Here is a 23638-nt window from a genome sequence, read left to right as displayed (position 1 = left end):
CTTCAGAAGTAGATGGGCAACAAGTAAAGACTTCTAGAAACTGGTATCTATTCCTAGTGTGTAGCTCCAAGTGTTGACTCAAACAGAGAACTTGGCTGGTTCTCACTACTGTCAGAGTTAGACAGATTTAGGTAACCTTTCCCCAGACCCCCTCCTGCTACTAGTCCTCCTCCTTCTGAACCCATTCAGAATTGCGCTGTATCTTAGAAGGAATCGTCACCAGACATGAAATACAGTAGGGCAGAGACAAGATCCATTCTGTGGGGGAGTAGACACCAAGGACTGCAGTTCTTTCACCTCTGCCATCTGGTCAATTAACTCAAGACTGGTTTATATTCATTTGATTATAAACGCCCTACCCATCATCTCTAGAAGCCAAAGAACTGGGCTTCACTGAAGACAGCAGACAATTGCCTCACACTTCAACACAGCCCACGTTAGATACGGGCTGCTCATCTCTACTCACACAATGGTTTTACATCTGGGATGGGATTTTTACCAGAACCTAAGTAAATAATAAGGCAGGTCAAGGGTAGTTTACTCAGACTAACTTGTCAGAAATAAAATAAATGGTGAAGCTGACTTAAGTTATAGAAAAATATTTAACAATGGAAATAATTGAAAACTTACCAAAGAATTACTTCCCCCCAAAGCTATTAGTTTTATAGGTGATTTTTTAAAGCTTTCAAGAGATAATTTTCCTACATAAGCTGTTTCTGAGTAGGAAAAAATATAGTGACATAATTAACTTTTCTGGAATATCATAACACTGATATTAAAACCTGACAACAGGCCGGGCGTGGTGGCTCAAGCCTGTAATCCCAGCACTTTGGGAGGCCGAGACGGGCGGATCACGAGGTCAGGAGATCGAGACCATCCTGGCTAACACGGTGAAACCCCGTCTCTACTAAAAAAAATACAAAAAACGAGCGGGGCGAGGTGGCGGGCGCCTGTAGTCCCAGCTACTCGGGAGGCTGAGGCCGGAGAATGGCGTAAACCCGGGAGGCGGAGCTTGCAGTGAGCTGAGATCCGGCCACTGCACTCCAGCCTGGGCGATAGAGCGAGACTCCATCTCAAAAAAAAAAAAAACAAAAACCTGACAACAGAGAAAGACAGCAGTCCCACTTATCAATATTGATTTTAAATAATAAATAAAATGCTAACTAATAAATTAAATCCTCTATTAAAATAATGAACCACCTTAATCAAGTTATATTTATCTCAGAAAGGCAAAGATTTGGCCGGGCGCGGTGGCTCAAGCCTGTAATCCCAGCACTTTGGGAGGCCGAGACGGGCAGATCACGAGGTCAGGAGATCGAGACCATCCTGGCTAACACGGTGAAACCCCGTCTCTACTAACAAATACAAAAAGCTAGCCGGGCGAGGTGGCGGGCGTCTGTAGACCCAGCTACTCGGGAGGCTGAGGCAGGAGAATGGCGTAAACCCGGGAGGCGGAGCTTGCAGTGAGCTGAGATCCCACTGCACTCCAGCCCGGGTGACAGAGCTAGACTCCGTCTCAAAAAAAAAAAAAAGAAAGAAAGGCAAAGATTTAATATTTGAAAATCTATTAAAATGTGTCACAGCACTAGGTCAAAAAACCGTATGATTACTACAAAAATGACAGAAACAGTACTCAGTAAAATTCAACATCCATTCTTGACAAAATTTCTTTTAAAATGTATGAAACTTTAAGAACAAGAATATTAATCTCAAACTTTATAATCAGTATCAATTGTGAAATACTGGAGCAGCATTTCCCAAAATGTATTCTACAGACAACTTGTTCCCTGAGATTTTCCAACAGAAAAGGTTCTACCATAAAATAAAGTTGCATATGGTCTTCATTTTTTGAGATTAATAAAGTACATTAGCATAGTATGTACTCTGTAAACCTTGTAATTTAAAAAACAAAACCACCATCAACAGTAACAATCTGTTTCTCAGTTTAATTCAATGGTTCTCAAACTTACTTGAACACGTGTTTTTAATTTTTTATTATTTCACTCCTCAACTCACTTTACTGTCGTTTTTGTCACCTACCTTTCTACTGAAACTTAAGTACATGTCATCTCCTTCCTGCTAAATCCATTAGACTTTTCTTGACTTCAGTTCTATTTTTCCAGTGGCATGCTGGTAAATATTTAACTGGCTCTCCTTGCAGAGAAAAATGCCCTGATTGGTAGTGTTTGCCAATTTTTGTGGTGTAAATAATCCCACCATGACTGATTTAAAAGTAACACAAATATTACAGTATATTTCCACTACTCAGATACCATGAACATGAATCATCTCAGCAATGTAAAATAATTAGGAAGTGGTGTGCTTTGTGTATTTATTACTTTTATTTTTAATATAATTTAACTGTATTCAATTTAAGTGTTAATAATAGCATGTGTAACAATTGGCTCAATAAAATTCTGAAAATTTAACAACGTGGCTCCAGCACATCACAGTCTCTGCCTCTGCAGCATTTGATATTTTGCCCATCCTCTACTATTGAATCTGTCTCTTCTCTTGACTCCTTGAGATCAGTTTCTCCTTTTTTTTTTTTGAGACAGGGTCTTGCTCTGTCACCCAGGCTGGAGTATGTGGTATGATCATGGTTTAGTGTAGTCTCAACCACCCAGGCTCAAGTGATGCTCTCACCTCAGCCTTCCAAGTAGCTGGGACTACATGTGTGCACTACCACACCCAGCTAATTTTTCATTTTTTGTAGAGGCGAGATCTCCTTATGTTGTCCATGCTGATCTCTAACCCACCTTGGCCTCCCAAGTGCTGGGATTACAGGTGTGAGTCACCGTGCATGGCCTCCTATTATCCTACCATATGATGACTATCTTAGTCCCTTTTCCTGGTACTCCTTCTTTCTGAGCTTTTCTATTTTGTGCTCTCCAAGTTTCTTCTTGGCCTTTGTCTCTTCTTTATATTCTTGCCCTCAGCACTCTGACTCATAAACACATCTACTTGCTTACAGCTCCCAAATCTCTCTCTAAACACAACTCCTGTCTTGAGAGTTCCAAGGAAGAACAATTCAACACCTAATTGGACAACTCCTCTTTCTCTGAAAAATTAAAAGAAATTCCCTTTTTTACTGGGATCTTTCAAAACACATTAAAGAAGATTCAGTTTATAACCACAAAGCAACTCTTCTCATATACTCCTTCTCTTTAATTTCCCCTTAATTCCCTTTAATTTTCCTTTAAATGTTTTCACACACCATGCTCTCCAAAGTGTCTCCTTCACCAAAGGCCGTCTTACCTACATAGTCTTTATTCCCAGCCCAGGAATTTGACGATCTCTCCCTCTTCCTCTGATTCCCAGAACTTTGTTATGTATATCAACCCAAATCTTCTGTTTTTCATGACCAGTTCCTTTCTACTCATTCTCTAATTCTTCTTCATAAAAATATAGGACTGACCTTGTAAGATCAACTTTTTTAGGAGTAGGGGAAGGGATTACCGTACTGTCAAATTACAATTCTCTGTGGTGGGTTGGGGCAGGTGGAAGTATGTGAACGCTCATAAATGACTAATTTTTGCCCCATGCAAGTAAATACATGGATCTGTCCCCTAACCCCACCATAGCTGACTGATTCAATTAGAGGGCAGACACAAGATGAGCCGTTTACATTCCTCTCCAGATTTTTACAACACTGATAAAATCTGCTATATTCAATTGACCTCTATATCCTGAGACAAAATAAAATGCCTTTAGATTAAGAGAAATTTAAGAAAGAGAGACAAAACAAATTTTCGTAACAGTGGTTGATTTTAAGTGATGATGAAGTCAGCAAACATAAAGATTTGGTGATCTAATTTACCTTGTCATAAGCAACAGGTACTTTCAAGTTGCTTACTACTTACAAGACGCATAAGCTCATTTGCAGTGAATTAACACAACTAAGAGTTTAAATTTAATCCACTGTCACATGTGAATATGGTTACACTTGTATAGGTCTAATTGTTAAATGTGGAATAGTGGTGGTGGTGGTAATGGGATGTGGACATCTCATTCCCTGGAAAGCAAAATACTTGCAAAGTAGGCTCCTGTGCAGGACAGGGTGGCTGGATTCAGACTGTCTGGGTTCAAATTCTAGTTTTTTATCACCTGGGAGGTTATTTTACCTCTCTGTTCCTGTTTCTTCATCTGACTTTAATACTGTATATCGGGGGTCCCCCACCCCGGGGCTGTGAACCAGTAGCAGTCCATGGCCTGTTAGGAACTGGGCCACATGGCAGGAGATGAGCGGTGGGTGAGCCAACATTACCGCCTGAGCTCTGCCTCCTGTCAGATCAGCAGCAGCATTAGATTCTCAAAGGTGCGAACCCTATTGTGAACTGTGCATGTGAGGGATCTATGTTGCATGCTTCTTAGGAGAATCTAACTAATGCCTGATGATCTAAGGTGGAACAGTTTCATCCCGAAACCATTTCCCCCTGCCACCAATCTGCTGAAAAACTGTCTTCCATGAAACCAGTCCCTGGTGCCAAAAAGGCTGGGGACTGCTGATGTGCATGGCTATTGAAAGAATAAAATGAGATAATGTATACAATGTGCTTAAAACAGAGTCTGATATAGATACGCATTCAACAAATATTAACTATTACCATCAAGAGCTAGATGACTTCTTTGGTGCTTAATTATGGAGTAATCATTTAGAAGGATGGTTAAATGACATTTTGGTTCAAGATTAACTGCAAAATGGTCTAAAGGCAGAGAGAATGGAGAGAAAACGTTCTCTAAGCACAAAATTGTATGGTTACATTTATAAATTGATTGTATTAGTCCAAAAAGTTATGATGGGAATTTGGGATTAAGAGGTAGAATGACACTATAGATTTGAAATATTAAGCAACAATTATTTGTTGAGCATCTGCTATCTGTTAGCAGTATTCTAGACAATAAAGATACAGAATTAACAAAACAAATATTCCAGCTCTTTTATGACTGCACATATGAAAGTGTAATAAAAAATTAGATGCTGAAGACAACTGCTATGTCTGCATTTGGAAAAAAGGGGGCAGAAACCAAGGTTGTTAAAGATAATTAGGAGTTATTCAACAACCATTATGCTTAAAAAAATTTATGACTCAAAGTCTACCGACCTCCTTCTACCAATTTGAAGATTAGTGATTCAATACTTAAAAAAAAAAATCAAAATCCATTTATAAGTGACATCCAACTTTATTTCATCTCATAAAGAGCAACATAACATTTTGTTAATATTAAATTCAGAAAAAAAATCCCTATTTGATCATGTGTTTAGTAGATAAAAATATACTTCACTTCCATATTACAGTCAGAGACAACCAAAGGCAGAGACAGTAGGAATTGGGAAAGAGAGGAAAGGAAGTAGAAATTCAGAGGGAGAGAAACAGAGACAGAAAAAGAAGGAAAAAAGAAAACACAGGGAACACCAGGAAAGAAAAAGGGGAGAAGGGTAGAGGGAACAAGAACAAGAGCTAGCGCCACAACTGAGGGGAAAAGAGGAGGAAAGAGAGGAAGAGAGGAAGGAAAGAAGATAGAAGAGAGGAAAGGCTCAGACATTCCGATTAGTCAGAGGCAGTAATTTTTCCATGTTCAAGCTCAGCTATTTACTTTGGATATCAATATCAGAGAGAGTCGTCATTGGTTGTTAAATATTAAGAAATTAAGGAGCCACCAAAATTACTCAGCCAAAAAGTTTTCCCATTGTTATTACATATAAATACGACTTTAAAGAAACCATCTTTGCTTCCCTCTGCATTCACGTTTTCCTTTGCTCATACTATTTTTCCATTTGAAATATTTTGTTCACCCTCACCTCACATTCATTCAACAACATTCAATAAACATTTATTGGGTAACTACTGTATAATACCAGGCACATGTGAAATTTTTACATATATCTTAATGAAAAGTATAAGCCATTTTAATAATACACAATGAAAATTGGCTATTTTAACAAAATATTCTACTAGACTTGAAGTGAAACAAATTTTTTTCTTCTGCAGCTAACAGTTTTCTTCACCTGATACCATAAGCATTAAAATCATCCTCATGAAAATAACGTCCTCTATTTGAGTGAAAAACATTCTAGAATTCCCCTTAAAATATAGTAAGACTATCACTCCTATAGGAGTCTACGTCCTCCACATCCTCTAAAGTGCGATTAACCTGTGATCATTCTAGCTGTTAAACATAACAGTTTGACGTTTGCAGTAACTAGTCACATAAGTTGAACAATAAAAGTTATTTCACCCAATTAAAATGACATCCCAAAGACATCTTCAAGTGGTAGTCATGCCTGGTCTTGTTCAACCACAACATGACAGCACGGGGGCAAGAACGAATGATTTACAGGTCAGCAGCTTGACTGCAATTTATGTAACTCACTTCTGCAGAAATTTGCATGACTTGTGACACACATCACGTGAAAGAGGAACTTACTATAAATATTAAAGTTGGAAATAAGTGAATGTCTGAGAAGGCATTAGAGAATAGTACTTGCTTTAAAAAGAACTGTGGAACTAACTGTACAGATAAATTCAAAATCGAATCTGCATGCAAATTTAGGTAAACATAATTACAAGTGCTAATAGAAACAGACAGAAACTTAGTATATGTACTAATGTTCCAATACAGCCAATCATGAAGAAAATATGTCCTACTAAGTTCATATTAGAGAATAGGGAATCATGGCACCTTAGGGTTACACAAGACCTTATAAGTTACCTAGTCCATTTCTCCCACCAAAGCAAGACGTCTTGAGAGATGATTCAGACTCTACACAAATATGTCCAATGACAAAGCACTCACTTTCTCACAAATCATCCTTTCCCACTGTGGGACAGCTGTAGTTATTAGAATGCTTTCCTTATGCTGAGCTGAACTAGACCTCCCTTTAATTCCTAGCAATCCTTTGACAAAGAAGAAGGATTATTTATGTAACAGTGAGCTCCACAAGAGAAGGTGACAGTCCATCTTGCCTACTGCTCTGGTCCCAGTGTCTAGCACAAGGGGTGGGACATTATAAAGGAGCCAAAAAACATGACTGCCCGGCCGGGCACAGTGGCTCACACCTGTAATCCCAGCACTTTGGGATGCTGAGGCGGGCAAATCACTTGAGGTCAGGAGTTCAAAACCAGCCTGGCTAACATGGCGAAACCCCATCTCTACTAAAAACACTTTTAAAACCTAGCTGGGTGTGGTGGTACATGCCTGTAATCCCAGCTACTCAGGAGGGTAAGGCAGGAGAAGCGCTTGAACCCAGAGGCAGAGGTTTCAGTGAGCCAAGATTGTGCCACTGCACTCTAGCCTGGGTGATAGAGTGAGGCTCCATCTCCAAAAAAAAAGACTGCCCTACAGGAGTCAGTCATCAACCCCACTCATTCATCTTTTAGGGAGGTGGTCCTCTAACTCTGGGATGAAGGAAGTTTTCTTGTCTCTTACACCCACTGTGGATACTGCTATGAAATGCAAAATTATGTGTTTGAATATCATAATAATATTAAAGTTTTAAAGGCTTACCCTCAAATCTATCCTTACCATGTGCCAGGTCCGTAACTAACCCTTGTGGGGCAGCATCAAGCCACAGACCACACTTTGAGCACCACTCTCTGCTTCAGAGCATCGTCTACATCTGTCCTTCCACTTCACTCTTACAGGCCCTCCTCATGGTATGTCCAGATTTTGCAGCAGTCTTCTGACTGCTTTCCCTGCATGCTACTGCCAAATCAATCCTCTGATTCAATCATCTCACCCCTCTTCTTAAGATCTGGAATCTCCCCGTTCCTTATGAGATAAAACCCACACTCCTTGTCCTGCATTCCAGACCCTTTATCATCTGGCCTAAAATCTACACTTCCAACCATGTTTCTCACTAGTCACATCCATGCACTCTCCACTTCAAACTGGTTAATCTCTGCAAATCTTCCCCTAACTCTATGCTTATTCGCTATTCCAGGCTTTGTTTTCTTATACCGGAAATTATTTTCTCTTTTGGCTACCTCAAACCAGGAACTTTTTCTTTCTTAATTTGAGGTAAAATTCACAATTTAAAATGTATTTATGAAGTATACAATCCAGTGGTATTTAGTAATTCTTAAAGCTGTGCAATCATCACCTCTGTGTAGTTCCAAAACATGTTCATCACCTCCAAAGGAAATCCTGTACCCATTAAGCAGTCACTCCCCCTTTCCTTTCTCTTCAGCCCCTGGCAACTCATCTGCTTCCTATCTCTATGGATGTACCTACTCGGGATATTTTGTACAAATGGAATCATCCTTTAATTCCCTTCTTGTTTCTTTTTCTGTGCTGTTTTTAGTATTTTTCGTGAGGCTATCCTGTCAATCCCTGAGTTTCTGAAGTTTAGTTCAATTCCCACTTTCTCTGTGAGGCTTTATTTGGCTGTGCCCTCCACTCCACACCGATCTTAGCCTTCTCTGAATTTCCATAGCATTTGTTTTCTCCCTTTACTTATTTTGGCCCTTAATCACATACTGCTGTGAATTGTTAGTTACCTGTTTCAACATTACCCCTTCTTGGCTCACGTAGATGATAAGCTCCTAGCTACAGAAGCTCTGGTATCTCCCTTTGTGCCCAGAACCAACTTGAACACATGTGCAACTCTTTGTGTCTGGCAATACATGAAGGAATAATAAATCAAGAAAACTGAAGTCTAGATGATGAATAAGAGAAAGCCTCAAACCTGTTTCAGTTCTTTATCCTTCCTTATATTATCTTCTCTCAGTAAGAGAAGCATCTGCTTGTGTCTAGCAGGGCACTTCTTTGCCCTAGTAGCTGAACAGGTGTGGTGGCAGAAGGAGAATGGCAGGTTGCCCAAGAGTGGAGAGCATGGAAGTTCCTTGCATTGATCTTTAGTGAGCAGACTCTTACCTTCGTTTTACACCCACAGATGAAGGCCTATCAAGAAGAGTGGGTGTCCAGAGATGTCACAAGGTCCATCTATTTGCTTTGCTTGTATATGTAAAGCAGTTTCTTTGGTATTTTGAGGTTGCTCATTAACACATATCTACCTTGTAAAAGGAGATTAACTGTTAAATAATTGTGATAATACTTGTGATTCATATATGAACTAGCTGAGCAACTGAATTAAATGACATATTATACACAAATGAGGCCAAAACTTGATAGTGTTTTATCTAACATTGAACGAAGTTTAAGAAGAAAACCAGTTTCATTTTACGCATGAGTAGTAAGTCTGAATAACATTTTGTACTGGGCATTACTGTAAACTTTTCTCCAACTGTGGTATTAAGCAGAGTTTGTTACAGTTGCCACTGAAAGTCTCCAAACAAGAATGCAAAACAATACTCTGGCCCTCAGGCCATTAAAAAACCTGTTCTTCTGACCAGAACAACTACAAGGTCCAACATAGAACGTTGAAGTCTATAATTAACATTTTTCCCTTTCATATCCCATTTTGCCTGCTTTTGAATAACAAAATGGAAATTTCTCCTGGCATTAGTTCCATATCATTATGTATCATAAAAATAATACATAAAATAGGAATTAATATTTTAAAGAGTAGTTTAGGAAATTCCCTAAGATTGTGGAGAATCCCATACAAGTGATATTGAAAAAGCACACACTTGTCCTCAAAATAAAATCGAGTTGAAAAGTATTAATAAAGTGTATATAGTACACCCAGTTCCCTGTGCTGCTGGCTGGGAATTAGGGAAGGTATACAGTGCACAGCAAGGTAAACAGAGTAAGAACTACGATACACATTCCTATCCTCCAGAAACTAACAATTTTGCTTGGTACATGGAATTTTCCCATGAAAATTATAAGACATGACAGCAAATAATCAGCAAATATGTGTAACACAGAACATGGAATATATCAGATTCCATTTCAGAGTAGATCTGATTTCTAATTACGTTTTACTTAGGCTTATATTAATATTTGCATTTTCTGAATTCAAAAGCTGGTTTCACCTCCTTTGAGAATGAAAAAAAAGAGCTGGGACCAGGATAAATATTTCATACACAAGATATATGACAAAGAAAGTCAACCTGACATTTAAAAATTTAATGTTCACAATAAAAAGAAATTAATTGTGGCTGTATTGTGCTTGGTTAAGATCAAAGATCACACAGAAGGCTAAGTCGAGTACATAGCATGAATTACATGAATGGCTTAAAGACACAACCACGGCAATGTGCTGTGTTCAATCACTTAGTCATTTTCTCAGCTTTTATTGAGCTGTGGTAATTTGTGTACCCAGTGCCAGATACTGCTATGTCTCACCATTTTATAAGGTCATGATTATAGGTGGGCAGATTTAATGAGTGGTCATTTGGTAAATGTTTGTAGAACCAAATAAATTAACTCTGTTGAAATTTGTAAAATTTGAAGGTTTTGGTTACCTCTGTATTGAGTTACTCTGTAACGTTTCATGGCCCTGTATATATGAAAGAATTAATTCTACTTAATTTTACATAAAGTCCATCAAAATTGATTTTCCTTATCATTTTTTCGCAAAAAATTCATGTGGTTCAGAATTTATTTCTAAGTGATCAATACGATATTTTCTGTCAACCTGAAAACAGAACTGAAATAGTAAACAATTTGTGAATACCGAAATTGAAAATAGTTATAATAAGTAATTTGATCAAAATAATTTGGTTGTTTAAAATAGAATCTGAGTCTCCTTTTACTCAAATATTATATTCTAAGCTTGTAAAAGTTTGTAATGGCCTTTTAAGGAGAAAGTAGCCAACTTTATCTCCCAAGAAAAAAAGTTTTTTTGATGTTAATGGGACATTCTCCATGAACTTTGTTTTACATTTTGTTAGGGGTAAATAATTTTTTAAAATTAATTAATTAATTTATAAATTAAATTCACTTGGATATTAGCCACTTAAATCTACTGTGAAAACATAAATAATCCTTCTGCAAAGTGAATAATCCTCTTGTCATTTGGATTTTCAAGGAAAGTAATAGCTTATTAGCAAAGGATTCATTCTTGCCTCCTTTGGAATAATTCCATTACTGAGACAGAAATAAACCATAAATATATTATGCATAATATACAATATATAATATATGCAATATAATCTAAGATAATAGGATAGTAAGAGAGCTAGGAAAAAATATTCAAGGACACAAATTTTCTTCCCCATACCCTATACCAAACTCAGAGGGAGCCACCTGAATCCATGGTGCCTAGCAATGCCATCTAGTTACAAGGCACAGGCCCATTCACCCCCTCTTAGTCACTGTCATTCCCACTGAAAATGTTCTTGTTAAATCTAGATAACAATAATCGTAAACTCAAGGAGGAATGGAATTTGTCTGTCTGTTCATGCTTTATCCTCCTTATCTGAAACAGCTCTTGGCACAAAGTAGGGGCTCAATAGACATTTGTTGAATAAATCTACATTTAAAAAAAGCTTTGGGCTGGGCGCGTGGCTCACGCCTATAATCCCAGCACTTTGGGAGGCAGAGGCCAGAGGACTGCTTGGGCCTATGAGTTCAAGACCAGCCTGGCAATATGGCAAACCCCTGTTTCTACAAAAAATATAAAAATTAGCTGGGTGTAGTGGCTCACACCTGTAGTCCCAGCCACTTGGGAGACTGAGGTGGGAGGATCACTTAAGCCCAGGAAGTTGAGCCTGCAGTGATCCATGATGGCACCACTGCACTCCAGCCTGGGTGACAGAGTGAGACCCTGTCTCAATCAATCAATCAATCAATCAAATACAAAAATAAAAAGCATCAGTCTCAGTAGATCTGTTCTCTAAGGTATCATCACATCGAGTTTATTTTACCCATAAACACATTCTAAGATCTATAAACTAAATATTGTTAGCTGAAGTTTGTCTTGGCTTATCATTAAGGATGAAATCATCCCAAACTAGGGAGGCATACAGAATAAATATTTATAACACTGATATGAAATTTCTAAAAAGCTTTTAAAACTTTAAGATAAAGATTATTCTAGGACATGCCACAAGTTTCACGAAAGAAGTCCCAACGAAAGTGACAAGAAAAATGTAATCTGTAACCTCGGTAAAAGGCAAAACCACTTAACTTTCTCCTTTGGGATTTCTAGGACAATGCAACAGAAAAGATGAAAAAAGAATTCATTCAAAGGCTATTACTCTGTGTGGGTGTGTGTGTGTATGTCTATACATATATATAACTTTCACAATGTTCACACCGATTTTGGGAAACCTCTACTTGCTTCCAATTTTACATTTCTTTTTATTTTTAAAATTATTATCACAAATTATATCAAGGGCTCATAATGACCATTTGTAACAGTTTACCTTTGCGTGCATCTGCATCAGCTGCTATTTATAATAAGCGCAACATTCTGTCAGGAGCTGGAAAACTGGGTAACTCTATCATGATGTCATTCAATTTTAGAAAAAAAAGGAACATAATAGAAAAAAATTAGAAAAAAAAATCAAGAGAGAAGGGCTTTAAAAGAAAGTAACTCTGGAAACTATTTTTTAAAAGCTCTATTTGCCAGCATATGTTAAAGATCAAGTAGATCATGGACCCAAACAAATCAACAAAATTAAACCTTACATATGGCTGAGAACATTAAGAGGCCATAAAAGAGATGGGTTTATTTCCCCATGCCAAATGGAGACTAGGCAAGTAAAATGTACAGGGAAGTCTAATATGTGAAATAAAATTTAATATAAAATAAATTTTGGGTATAATAGGAAAAAATCATGTATTGCCTTGATCTTTATTGATCAGAAGCACAGACACACCAAAAAGAAAAAAAATCTATAAATGTATGCTTTTAATTATACAAGTAATTTATATTACTGAATAAACTTTGGGAAAGATAGAAAAATATAAAAACAAACAGAAAGCCCTCCATATCTCACTACTTTAATATAACTATTATCACTTTTGTATATTCTCTTCTAGACTTTTTCATATACATACATTTTTGTAAGGTTCCAATTAATTGTTCACATACTTTTTTTTCCTACTTTTTAAATATTTTTCAGAGTTGTGAGTAGTTTCTAAATTGTCATTATAATTGTATAATATTTTACCTATTGATTATACCATAATTTACTTAACTATTTCCCTACTGTTGGATATTTAAGTTAATTCCAAATATGGGTTCTTATAACAATGCTTTTATGAAACTCTTTGTGTATATGGCTTTTCCTATATCCTCCAGCCCTTTGGGAAAAGTCCCAAAAGTTACAAAACATTGCCCAATGCATTCTAAGTGGCCTGAACTAAATCTTAGTGACATCAGATATATATGAGTATAAATCTCTTTAATCCTTGAAATTATAGAATTTTAAAATAAAAATAAACTATTATCAACAATCACTAGGAAGGGAATATTTTCTACTATTATTAAACTGTAATTGAGGTTTACAAATCCATATCTTGTAAATCTGTTTAACATGAACCAGTCCTCTAGGGCTGATCATCCTCTGTGATTTTATAAAATCCAGTCTTTGAAGCTGTAGTCTTTGACGCGGAGACTTGGGATTCCTAAGCAGCCATGCTAAGCTAAAAAGAACCAGTGTTGCAAGGTCTAATTAGTGAGCTGGCTCGCCTCTTGACAAAAGCTTACTGACAACACCACTGAGCTTTTCTAAGTAATAAATGATAAGCCAGTGGGGGTAGTTTTATAGGATGGTTCCAAGAGATCCTATGAATGGAGAGAGATAGGGCAAAGGACTTAACCATAAGCAAGGGTAAGGCCTACTAGAAATCATCCAAAGCACACTGACAAATGGGCCCCACACTATCAGGTGGGGTGCAAGAATCATCTTGGACCAAGAGTTCCCAAACAGCATATAAAGCAGAGTCCCTAAAACACAGATTGCTAGGCCCACCCCAGGTCTGGGATAGGGTCCAAGAAACTGCATTTCTAACAAGCTGCCAGAGGATGCTCATGATCCCAGGACCACATTTGAAGAACCACTGTCTTAGACTGATTCTTTATTCTTTTATTTTTATTTATTTATTTTTTTGAGACAAAGTCTTGCTCTGTCATCCAGGCTAGAGTGCAGTGGCACAATCTTCTCAACTCACTGCAACCTCCACCTACCGGGTTCAAGCGATTATCCTGTCTCAGTCACCTGAGTAGCTGGGATTACAGGTGTGTGCCACCATGCCCAGCTAATTTTTGTATTTATAGTAGAGACGGGGTTCTGCCATGTTGGCCAGGTTGGTCTCAAACTCCTGGCCTCAAGTGATCTGCCTGCCTCAGTCTCCCAAAGTGCTGGGATTACAGGTGTGCGCCACCACGACCAGCTCTTTCTTCTTTTTAAAACATTTAAGTGCCTACTAAGCGTTGTGCTATACACTGGAATAGAATCCAGTCAGTACCTGCCTTCAAGAAACTGGTATCCAGATTTTTGCAGACATCGAACTGCTTTAGTCCTAAAAGTCACCCAATTTTAGCCTTCTTCGCCTGGCACAGTGGCTCACGCCTGTAATCCCAGCACTTTGGGAGGTCGAGGCAGGTGGTTCCCCTAAGGTCAGGAGTTCGAGACCAGCCTGGCCAACATGGTGAAACCCCGTCTCTAATAAAAATACAAAAAATTAGCCAGGCGTGGTGGTGGGCGCCTGTAATCCCAGCTACTCGGGAGACTGAGGCAGGAGAATCACTTGAACCTGGGAGGCGGAGGTTGCAGTGAGTCAAGATGGCGCCACTGCACTCCAGCCTGGGCAAGAAGAGCGAAACTCCATCTCAAAAAAAAAAAAAAATGTTTTTTGAACCTTCTTGAAAACAAAGTGTAAAAATACATTATATTGATTTTAAATAAAATCAGGATGCTTCTAATCAGTTCCAAATTCTTTAGGAAAACATGCAGTAATCCTACATTGCCAAATGCCTGGGTATTTTCTTCACTCTTCTGGATTATATTTGACATATGCAAATGATTTTTCAAGTTTCTACTTCATTTATATCGACATCATTCTTATGTTTGTTCTCCTTTATAAACTTTATCCACCATATAAAACAGAAGAAAGAATTTATATAGGTGCTTTTCTAGATGCAGTCAAAAGCTTGTTTACATAGGTAATTATCAACTGATGGAAAAGAATAACATTTAGTGAGGAACACTTTGGGATTCTCTGTTTTAGATTCACAGACTTTAGCAAGAGTTCGTAAAAAATGCATGAGGAGTAAGCAATGTGATTAGTCATGAGGCACTAGGGTAGCCCATACCTAACTGCTAAATACCACCTATTAGCTGATTCACAGAATGATGACCTTGCTTTTGAGGTGGCTACTAAGTTTCTGTTTCTAACAGAGATGCACTGGCTTGCCATACTATTTTCAGCAAAAATAAAATTAACTATATATAATTATTATTTTTTTGAGACAGAGTTTCACTCTTGTTGCCCAGGCTGGAGTGCAATGGCGTGATCTCCGTGCACTGCAACCTCCGCCTCCTGGGTTCAAGCGATTCTCCTGCATCAGCCTCCTAAGTAGCTGGGATTAAAGACATGTGCGCAGCTAATTTGTATTTTTAGTAGAGGCGGGGTTTCTCCATGTTGGTTAGGTTGGTCTCAAACTCCTGACCTCAGGTGATCCACCTGCCTCCGCCTCCCATAGTGCTGGGATTACAGGCGTGAGCCACTGCGACTGGCCGCATGTATGATATTTTATGATATGTGGATTTGCCAAAGGATTAAGCATTATTTAAACCACTTTGGCACATTATTTTCTGAAGTGATTGAAAAGTTTCTCTCATTTCAATCTATTAGGAAGCTACTTTTAAAGACTGGAAGAGTTGACTCATGAAGAGACCACATAATTTGTCTAACATCATAGAGGAAATACAAGATATAACGAAGTGATAATATTCAGATATTTAATTACATTAAGATAATACTAGCTCATAACTTGAACTGTGATAACATTTCTTAGGTTAATTGATGTTTCAGAATAACTGTTTTGAGGTCAAAAATGGTTCAAGGAAGATCTGTGACTTGTCTTGACTCAGAGAAAAAAAATGATGGGTAAATATATCTTTTCCTATCACTGCTATTCCAAATGGTTATTTTCCTATTTTGTTTCACCGCATCTGGCTTATGAGGAAACTGGGACATGCATTAACTTTATTTTTCCCTCTCCTAACCCCCTCTTTCAAACTCCAAATCTGTTTTCTACTCCTTAAAGGCCTTGTTTTCAGGTAGCAAGGAAACAAGCAACTAGCCTTTCACATTTTTGCTGATAGTGGTTTAGTGAACTAACCCTGCTAGGAACTTTGGCATTTTAAAAGTAGACCCAAAACTTTCAAATTCAAAGACATTTTAAACTTGAATTCAAAGACATTCAAATTCAAAGACATTTTAAGGGGTGAATGACAGCCAGAGGGGTGTGGTCAAGGTTAGGAAGTTCCTTTCAGAACTTCATCATTGCACTCGAACAGTTTGACAGTTAAGTTTCTCCACTGCCCTCAATATAAAGGAAGACTTATCCCTTAAACATATAGGATGAAAAAGTAACCTCTTTCCATTCCCTTTCCAAAATTATCTCCTTTAGTATAGAGCAAGAGAGAATAATAGTGCTAAGTGGCAAACTGAGATGTCCTATGATGTCACCAAAAAGCAGGGTAAATTCTTAGAAATCAACTTTATACTTTAAGACTATACACAGTAATCATGCAACCTGCTGATTGTGGGAGTTGAGCATACACAGATCTGGTACATTCCTACTCAGGGTATTTCCCTATTTCTCTACCTCCCTCATATCTACCTTCTCCTTATCTGTGGCAAACTGTGAAGGACTTCTCACCCCACATTTACGCTAATCTGAACTCTTCTCAGAAGGTCAGATAATCTGTCTTAGTATGTCTTGTCCACGCATTATAATCCTCTCAGATGAGTCCACAAATTAAAGCGGTGCTTTTTTTTAAAACAGTGACATAGTTAAAACCAAGCAATGAATTTATTTTCTAAAATCAATGAAGTGGAATAAAAATGCTTCCTAAACAGATATTGAATCCAACTGAACTGAACTTACACGATCTAATTTAAATCCCGACTGGAAGGTTTAAAATCTCCACTTAATGGATTCAATTCCTTTATATCTAAAAAATCGTAGTAGGAAAAAAAATTCATGGCACTGTCCCACAAAACATTTTCAAGTTGAGAACAGCCTGGCCACTGGAACAGTTGGAGGTATGGCAATGACTCTGAGAAAGCCTACACTGTAGGATTAAGGCAGTGGAAGATTACGTGGCTGCCCACTCCCCGACAGGGACACTCGGCCCACCTACACGCACCAGTTTGAGCCTTTCTTTGCCTTCGCCTCCGCATCCTTTTAGTGAAGTCCCTACTTGGGCTTTGTAGCTTCACACTGCAGCAGGCAGAGCGGCTTGACAGTTCACTGTGCAGTTCGGGGTCCAGAGAGGGTAGGAGAAGTCCTCTCCAACAACCCTCAGTCCCTGGTCCCATGCACACAAGCCTCTTCACTGCATCACCCTGTGTGCTGTCCCCAGTATCTTCCCATCACCGAGACACTGCTTGCAGAGGCCTCCTGTTTGGCATATTCAGTCTAAGTCCCTTACTTTCTTAAGTAGGAGGCACTTCACAACAATATATATCAAAAATTCACATGAAGAATTTAAAATTTATTATTTGGATGGTGCACAACTAATTATAAGTTTTGCCACTTACTCCCTACTAGCAAATAGGTGGGTTATTAGGAGACATCTGAACCTTTCAAGCCACTAAAACACGATTTTCTGGTGAGTGCTTGTTGAAAGAGGCCCATTTTTAATGACAAGCACAAGTCACTATTTAGTCTTTTAAGTTTTGACACTAAACTGTCTTCTGATTTGATGAATCCCAGGCCTCATTACAAAATGAACTTGTCCCTGGGGAATATACATTAAGAATTCACATAGTGTGCCATAAAAATATGCAAAGACTAGAACTTTATCAAATAAAAGCACACACTCTGTGCCTTCTAGATGCATCGGATGTACAATGTTAACATAAGAGGGTCTACACAGGACTCACAAAGCTGGAATAAAAATAATTACTATGCTGATTTTTGTTCAAAGTCATAGGGAATGGAAAGTACAATTTTAAATTGAATGATAATAAAATATTCCCAGAAATGGTTTATAAATTGATCACCACACGAGAAGCATGATCTTCAATCTTAATAATCTCAAAGTTATTGAGGTTTGAACTAGAGTAAACTATTAACATTGGTAAAAGAGTTAGCTATGACATAGATATTCATGAAAGCTCTTTAGAATATCAGCTCAGTTCAATTCAGGGTCATGGTCATATCATTTAAGATACATGGATTTGCTCATAAAGCCTTAAAATCATAGCAAAAAAGCAAGCAATAATAACTGCAACACTTTCCCTGTTTCAAAGATGACGAAATTGAGTTAGAAAGGATAAAGGACTTGCCTAAGCTATAATAATTGAAACAGCTGAAAATGTAAACAGTCATACTCTGAATTAAATTCTCGGTATTAAAATATTGATGTGTCCTTATTGTTGAAGAGAAATATTTAAAATATGTAAGTCTGTTTTTATAAAATAATTTAAGCATATACTATTATTGGTGACAGATATTATCTAAACACCTATAAAAGTTTTCCCAAAAACATGGCCTATTGTATTTGAATAGATTTCCTCCGAAGAACCTACTTTAAGTGCATTAATAACAGCTTTAAAACATATACTATATAACTCCTCCTAATCTACCTGTATCTTGTGAGAAAACGCAAACGGTAAGAACTTCCAAGAAGATTTCAAATAATCTTAAATCTAAATTTTTGATCTACAACACTATGAAACTAACTGAAGCTGATACACTAGAGATATCTAGACTTTCAAGATGGTTGTTCACAACTCTTACTATTCTTTTGTGGGGTCAAATTAGATCCATTTCAAAGGACCTTTGTAACCAATTAAAATCACTGCGCTTTTTGTTGCTTTTGGATGTTAAGAGAGAGAGTAAGCAAAGTGGAGATCTACCAGGAAAAATAAGCAAGTTAGAAATTCAGTTGTGGGGGGCGCATATGTTTACGCTTACAGACTAGTGACTTCACCAAGTTTTCTCTATTAGTGAGTTTTTTAAAATCCTCTACAGCTAATATTTATTTAGTGGAATCCTATGAGACCAAAAACTTCTTCCAGTACATTTGCCACACCTAATGACATATTGTATTTCCAAGTCCAAGTGACAATGAATCCAGCAGAAAGACACCCACAATTAGAATGACCAACTCTGTCCTATGCTTTGGGAATATATAGATGCTAAGAAAGAAGTGAAAGTGTGGGCCAGAATGTGTGAAACGTTCAGAAAATATCATTTTAACATATTTTCCTACTTCATGAAAGCTTCATTATTAATAACGATGTTACAATCTGAAAACTAAATGAAATGTATTATTAATACTTGTATATGTTCCACAGTTGTGCCTTTTACACAGCTTTCATGCACATAATTATCTTGATAATTAAGGTTAGTGGCAAACATCCCTATTGTCAGACAATTTCAGAAGAAAGAAAATAAGTATTTGTTTATATTTATATAACACTGATTAAAAACAGTTCGCTATGACCATTAGTAATCCATTTCTAATTCATATTCCTCACGTCACACTTTTTCTCTTGTATACATTTTAAATGTCATAGGAATTTAGAAATACTGCAATTTTTTAAAGCATAATCTAGAATTTTTTAAAAACTAGTCCTGAAACATACGAAAAATGAACATTTAGGAAACTAGTGCTTCAAAGAAAATATTATATTTTACAATTAAAAATAGCAATCGCAAAAATATTTTCAAAGCACCTAAGTTCAATAAAAAATATGATGCCAGTGGACATTTTAGTTTTAATTTTAAAAAGAAATTATATTCTTTTTAATGTAAAGGAATGAGAAAACAACATCTAAAAAGCCTGGGATTCTACAAAACTTTATACCTCACTGATGCCATGGTTTTACAGCAGTTATTGTTTAAAAACTGGAAACAAACTTGTAAATATCAATAAAGTTTTTGATTTTTTTAAAAAACCATCATTAGTGTTTCTTTTTTCCTTTAAGTGAGTTTTAAAAGATTGAGATGGCCATCAGTTGATTCAAAGATCTTTTAATTTAAGACATAATTATGAGCAAGTTAACTATCAAATATCATATAATTTAAATCAGGGAGAAAAATTACGTGAAGTACACAGAAGGCAAAAATGGATAGTTTCGTAACACACTTCACTTTTTGGCTGAGACATTACCCTTAAAGTTTCGTATATGAAAGTGAATATTATGGTACTGTATTTCATTCCAAAGTGAATCTGACTGAAAATATACTACAGAACAATTACTTTAAAACTTGAACAGAATGTTTTGATATATTACTCCAAATGCTAACTGGTAGCATCTATGAGTGTTTTCTGTCAAACTTCCCTAAGAGTGGAAGGTATTTCTTTAAGAGAAAAGCCACAGTGAATGTCTATGCCAGTCCCTATACCACAAAGGTTTTCTAAATCACCTAGCACCATCAGTTGGTTCTGTTCTCAGTCAGCAATCAATCACTTAGCTACAGACAGAAAGACTGCCATAAAATATCCGAAACCTGTCGAAGATTTGCCCAGGTCCTTTTAAACAGTGATTTATTGATTGTTCTCTTTAAATAACTCCAGTGAATCATTTGTGTCACGAATGACAGAAACAGTTGGGGCTAAAATAATGTACTTCAAAATGAGAGTTTTTTCCAGGAATAGGTATTATAAAACTCAGTTTATCATTTTGTCTGGTTTTATATCCAAATGATAATATACACAAATAAACTTTACATTTTTTCCCTAATCTTGCAAGGAAAAGAAGAAAAACTCTAGTTTCTTGATGACAGACGACTATTTTTACCTTGATATCTTTTATAACAATGACACTATTTTTACAACCGTTAGCCTAAGACCCAAGTGAATTGGATTCTTATAAAACAAGAGCACTTCAAAATAATAATAATAATGATATAAGGATACTATAACTGCAAATTTCGGACCTATCACCAACACATTCCAACAAAATGCAATGAGAGTGAGCCAACTCACCTAAGGAAAGGGAATTAAGCAGAATGCAGAAATGCAGGCTTCTTGTCACCAGCAGAGGAAAAAGCCCCTTCCTTACCTACCACTGACCTTATATAAAAGCCGCAGCTCGGTTACTCCCCGTTTCTGGCTCCTTACCTTAGGCTCCTCCCTAAACACTGAGGCGTAAAGTACCACGACTACACACCCACCTTCTACCAACAACGAGGGACCTGAGATTTCTGTTAACTTCTGCTGCCTCTACCCCCCTCAGTTAGGCTCCCAAGAGGAGTGGTCAGCGCCTGGCACGTGCAGGAGCCCACTACGCAGCGAATTCGCCTTTCCAGCCCCCCGCGGTGCGGCTGGAGGTCCAGGCTGCGCGCTCCATTCGCCGAGGCACGGAGGAACCCAGTCCCAGTACCCAGCCCCTCCGTCGGGCGTAGGGTCAGAACAACGCGTCCGGGCACGGGGCCTGGACAGCCCCAAGCGCTGCCCTCGCTGAACGGTCCCGCGGTCCCCACGCGGCGGTCACCCCTGGGCTCTGGAGAGCGAACGGGACGTCCCCTCTTCCTCAGCAGGGGTGCAGCGCGGCCTCAAGACGGACGCACGCACGAGGATCTTCGCTTCCCCGGGTCCAGACACCCTGCTCCAAAGTTCCCCCGAAGCGGCACCCACCCCCCGCCCGCGCACCTCCGCCAGGAACGCGGAGGTCCCCGTGTCTCCGGCTCCGCGCCCACCCGGCGCTCTGCCGAGGGGGGCTGTCCTGGAAGCCGGGACTCACCGGCTCGCATCCACTCGAGTCGACACCAGCCGCGACTCTCTATCCCCGCGCCTCTCGCGCTGCCCGCGTCCTCTATCCCTAGTGCGCGCTCTGGTAGACGCGACCCACAGCCTAGGTGCCCTCAGCCCAGGACCCCTTCACCCGGTCACCCGTGACCCGCCCGCCCGCGACCCGTCAGTCCGGGTCCTCCTGGACCATGACCCTGCCTCAGCCCCGGATCCCTCAGCCAAGACCCCCTTCTCCCCAGCTCTCATCCGTCTGGGACCCCGTCAGTTCCCGTTCCCTCTGACCCGGGCCCCAGACCCTCGGCCCTGGCCCTCCGCGCGCCCCCTCCCTGAGCGCTCCCCGCCCCGCCAGCAGCCGGGCCCCGAGCGCCGCGGGCACCCGGACTCTGACCTGCGGCCGCGGCGGCGTGGCGCCCCTGTCCGTGTCCCCGAGGCCGACCCGAGCGCCCCAGGCGGCGGCTGCGGCTCGGGCTCGGGCTCTGAGTGCGGTGGGCCCCGCCTGCCCGCGGCAGAGCCGGGCCGGGACGAGCCGGGCCCGGCGCGGGGGCGGGCGCGGGCGCCGGCTGGGGGTGGGGGTGGGAGTGGGGGCGGCGACGGCGCGCGGCGGGGAGGTAGCAGCCCCGGCTCGGCCGCCGCTCGCGCACAGTAGGGCCCACGGCGGGAGCCACCGGCTTTCCCGCGTCCACTCTGTGCGCGGCGCCAGTTACCTGGTGTGGTTTGCTCCCGCTACCACCGCTGGGAGGCGGCCCAGAGAGGGTCCCATTTCCGAGGAGGGACCCGAAGCTTAGGGGGATGCCCCGGCCAGGGCCGGTTTGGGGAGAGCCTAGGTGTGGGACTTCCTCTCGGCGAGAGTGGCTTGCCCTTCACACGGCGGTCAGCCAGGCTGTCTTCCCAAGATGTTCTTTCCAGTGACATTTTTAAAGAAAATTTAATTAAAGCATATTTCGGGTCTCTCGGTTTTCTTTTCTGACCCGGTGGTACTGCACACTTTCAGAGTTCCTTGCATTTGTAAGTTACATGGTTCTTCACAAGTCACTGAGTTTTAATCATTAAAAACATTTCTTAAACTCATAAACAGAATTTCTTAAATTTCTTAGCAGTGTTTCTGACACCGAGGGACTCAGAAAACATGGGTGGGACCGAGTGGGGACGTGAGACATGAGAAACAGTTTTTCATGTGTTGGGTAGATAGTGACCGTTTCTTTTCCTGCCACACTCTCCATCATGACCTGTCCAAAGTGGGTTGGCAGGTGCGTGTTCAGAAAGCCGCTGGTCTCCTGGACTTGAGGCTCCTCTTTCCCTTTTTCCAGTCTTATTTCTGGAGCATACTGTTCTGGGACTGACCCGCTTTGGGAAGGCAGCGATGCCTGAGGCCCCCCACTTCAGGAAGCTTATGGACTATGTGCTGGGGTACTCTCCATTTCTTCCTAGCTTCGTTGTGGTTACACACCTTCTGTGGTACAGAAGGTCCTCGTTTGTGGTTGGAGCAAAGTTTTGTAAGGATGGGTATCACAAGGGAAAAGATTCAGAGCTTAAATCAACAGACTCATGTCCTTCCTCCACAGCCCCTAAGATAAGAAGCTGCAAGCCACAGATCTTACAGGGACTGACCACTGAAAGACCATTTCTTAGCCTGTGATTTAGGTAGTTAGGTTGACGCGGATCCACAGTCTACACTCAGGTGGAAGTGCTGCGTCCGTCCTACTTCTTGTTCATTGCAGAGTTCCAATCTGCTTTTTTTTTTTTTTTTTTTTTTTTTGTCTTTCTTCCTTTCTTTTTCTTTTCTTTCTTTCTTCCTTTTATGAGACAGGGTGTTGCTGTGTCGCCCAGTCTGGAGTGCC

At 39.7% G+C, this 23638-nt stretch overlaps 1 protein-coding gene across 4 annotated transcripts in view; it reads right to left on the bottom strand.

Annotated features, from left to right (window-relative positions):
- The window catches only part of PPARG (peroxisome proliferator activated receptor gamma), a 148801-nt gene extending 126107 nt beyond the window's left edge, over positions 1 to 22694 (bottom strand). The window contains exon 1 of one of the 4 annotated variants that reach the window (XM_030928015.1): positions 22505 to 22694. The gene's annotated coding sequence lies outside the window, so the exon portion shown is untranslated. Of the gene's footprint in view, positions 1 to 21035; positions 21335 to 22188; positions 22361 to 22504 lie in introns of those variants that run through there. The other 3 variants (XM_030928014.1, XM_030928017.1, XM_010377293.1) reach the window with 3 other exon arrangements.
- Between the last annotated feature and the right edge of the window lie 944 nt (positions 22695 to 23638).

The sequence above is a fragment of the Rhinopithecus roxellana genome, chromosome 1 (genome assembly GCF_007565055.1).
Source record: "Rhinopithecus roxellana isolate Shanxi Qingling chromosome 1, ASM756505v1, whole genome shotgun sequence".
In the NCBI taxonomy this organism is placed as follows: Eukaryota; Metazoa; Chordata; class Mammalia; order Primates; family Cercopithecidae; genus Rhinopithecus; species Rhinopithecus roxellana.
Note: the sequence above shows the minus strand (reverse complement) of the source record. Positions and strands in the feature narration are given on the sequence as shown.